This window comes from Bombyx mandarina, chromosome 15 (assembly GCF_030267445.1).
Source record: "Bombyx mandarina strain Sakado chromosome 15, ASM3026744v2".
NCBI classification, from domain to species: domain Eukaryota; kingdom Metazoa; phylum Arthropoda; class Insecta; order Lepidoptera; family Bombycidae; genus Bombyx; species Bombyx mandarina.
The window spans coordinates 11311648-11315009 of NC_143221.1; the positions used below are offsets into that span (position 1 = coordinate 11311648).

General features: G+C 36.3%; 1 long non-coding RNA gene across 5 annotated transcripts in view; it reads right to left on the reverse strand.

Annotated features, from left to right (window-relative positions):
• Positions 1-3362, reverse strand: part of LOC149501477 (uncharacterized) — a 32368-nt gene that overhangs the window by 27910 nt on the left and 1096 nt on the right. The window lies entirely within an intron of this gene.

Consider the following 3362-nt stretch of genomic DNA (forward strand, 5'->3'; position numbering starts at 1 on the left):
GAACTCTCATAGAAGACTCTTTAGTCAAAGTACATCTTACGAAATCTTGAGGGACTCTACAAGTAAATAGGTTGTTATCCCTTTTGATGGACGAAGTCAGTCATCACCGTTGGCTGTCCTTACAATTTTCATCATGCTGCTATGACATAGTGTCCATTGATGGCGTAAATTGATAGGTGGATTTAAGCAGGAGGTCTGGATAATATGCCCCATCATAAACTCTCTCAAGGGATAGGAACTGTGCTCTCAAGTAAAGTACTGTTTGAGGTGACTTTGAGAAGGGGATGAATTTAGTTTAATAGTCAAAATAGATGTTTTGGCCACCTCTCCTGAATCAGATTCCTATAGAAGACGTATATATAGACGTAGACTATAGAAGAGTCCTTAACGAAGTTCAAAAAAAGAACAAAACAAAAGAAGTCCTAAGACGAAATAGTAGGTGTTTCGTGTCTAATCAAACAAAAGTTCTACAAAGAGCTGGTTGGGTTAAGGTTCCAACAACCCCTGAGCCGTAAGAAGCAACTTGGCTATGATTTTGCTTGCTGATGTTCTAAGAGTGTCCTTAATCTGGGGAACCGTAATTGGTCTTCGATGGCAATAAAACTATCTTTACTTCTATTGCTATTTGATCTCAGCCTGATACAAATAATGTTATGGTTTAATTGAATACTACGTAGTTCACAGCCCACCTGGTGTTAAGTAGTTACTAGAGCCCATAGACATCTACTACGTAAATGCATACCCACCTTGAGATGTAAGTTCTAAGATCATAGTATAGTTACAACGGCTGTACCACCCTTCAAACCGAAACGCATTACTGCTTCACGGCAGAAATAGGCGGGGTGGTCGCGCGGACTCACAAGCGGTCCTACCTCAGGTGTACTTAATGGATACCGAAGACAATCAATAGGTAATAGGTTAGCTTATGGACATGTGGACTAATTTTATCAGTAGCATTAAGAGTAATTTATTAATTACAGTAAAATAGATAGTTCAAGCTTACTTTAATTTATTTCATAACGAAATTAATATTGGCTATCGAATTACTTACTGAAAATACGGAATGAAAGTCAAAATGTCCAATTACAATCTACAATTCTATTAGTGTTATTCACTAAAAAAAACGATAACAATCGGACCGTCGGTCTACCGAGCAATTAACCCGCTCGATGGTAGATCTTCCCTTTGTCGTTAACCCCTAAACTATCGATGTGTTCTATGCTAGCTTTAATCTGAATACTTTCCTCTGGTATGCTAAAATTATAAATTTTATGTATTTAAATGTATTATTGTTGAAACAGCAAAGTTTCACAATATTGTGATTGATATTTTTGTATAAAAAGCAAGATCGATAAAACTATAACTTTTACCTATAATTAGTGAGTGTTCGTGTGGTTTCGTTAGCGGTTAAAGACCCGTGGAATTCATCGATTACAGTGCAATTTTCAATTCGGATGCAAAAAAGCAAAAGTTGCAATGACTATCTAGGACACATTTCGATATTTCTGTCCGTTCAGCTAAATAGTGTTGTTACGAATACGAAATATAAAGTAGATGGTTTAATTTGTATTTAGTTGGTAAATTTATCGATCGAAATTTGATTTTTATAATACTGTAAAAAAAACCATTCATGTTTTATTTGGTTTTACAGATCCCGGTGCCTGTTGAAATTCTCAGTTATTTGAAACAATTATAAAAATACGTATTAATTTCTAATTAGTGTGTTCGTTAATGACTAAGTTTTTATTTCCTAAAGCGCCATTAGTAGCATTAAGTGTCCAGATAATTAGCTTTGAATAGTTTGCGGTTTTCATTTCAATAGCACGCAGTATTTTTCTGTGCTAGAAACCAAAATATGAAAAATGTACCTAAAATACATTAAGGTTTCCTTAATATCTGTGCTAGTATGAGTTCGATTAAAATTAATTGTTAATTATTAACAAAGAACATAGTATGTACATAGAAAATGTGTGTCTACGGTGTACGCATACGCTTCCTCTCAGCTAGAAAGCCAAAGGATTTCTTTTTGTTCACAGCTTTTACCATTCGCGACTTTAACAGTTACCGTCGACCGTTCGCTGGGGGCCGTTACGGCAAAATCTGCTGATTCATTGGACACTCGAAACATCCAAACTTTAGAAAGAGGGTTATTATGAAGTAACTCACACTCGCACTCGTAAGGAAACCGTTAATCTATGTTTTTGCACGTTCAATTAAATATTTATCGTAGTAAATGCACGAAAGTAGTGTAACAATACCCAAGTTATAGTGAGATTATAGTTCGTCTTTAGTTATATCTAACGATAGAATAACAAGATCAAAATATGTAGTACATAAAATATAATGCATCTTCTATTTGGTATATCCATGTTAACTACAAAAAATTAAAGTAGCTAGATTCGTGTCAGAAAATTCTAACAGTTTTACACGTTAGCGACAATTTCCATCTTTATTCCAGGGCACGTCTGTTAATAAAGGGAAAGTGTGCTGGCGAGCTTTTATTCTCCAACCGCGCCGCCTGAAAACTGGGTCAGCTGACTGTAAGGACTTCAGCTAACACTGCCACGATGACCTAGGTCAGGTCACCACTGAATTATAGTTCGCGCTCCGGCCAATCGATACAGGCAGGTGCGATGGCGCCTTGCCTATACTTCCTGGTATATTGCACCTATTGCGCCCTCTTTTTGAAACTTCAACTTAAATGGAATTAAATTTTCTGCAACCTCAACATTCGGTCTTAATTTCTATGTCAGTGACATTTTTTCTCATGCGAAATGGTTTTTGTACAAGTATATGATATCATTTGCTTCTATTTTAACATTTTAACATTTAATGGGCGATGTAAATCCATTCGATGGCATTTTTTGGCAATTTTCACAGAACATCTAGAATATGGCAGATTGTTGATAAGCTGACGACAAATGATAATTCTAGTCAGTATTAGAAATATGGCCCTGATCTGTCTGATTTGCAGAGGGAGTGTCGGATGATAAGAACTGATAATTGAAATGTTCTTGCCGCTTGTAACATGTAAAAAGTTATTTGTGATTCAATTTAAATAATTTAATTCAATTTATAGCCTCCTAGTATTCTTAATTTGAACTAACATTACTTTAAGAATTATATTTGTATCCATTTTGTGAGCTTAACGCAGAATATATTATTATTTCAATTCAATAACGAAAGGGTATTAATTCTCAAGCATGGGATTGTCCTGATTGCCTGTACTGACGCATGCTACAGACAGGACGCCAGCGTCCGTGTTTTCCACGATTAACTTTTGAAACTTTCTAACCCTGTGCTGGAGTGTAGCGGCAGGGAGGGGCGCGCGCGGGTGCCAGAGAGAGGGTACCGACCTCATT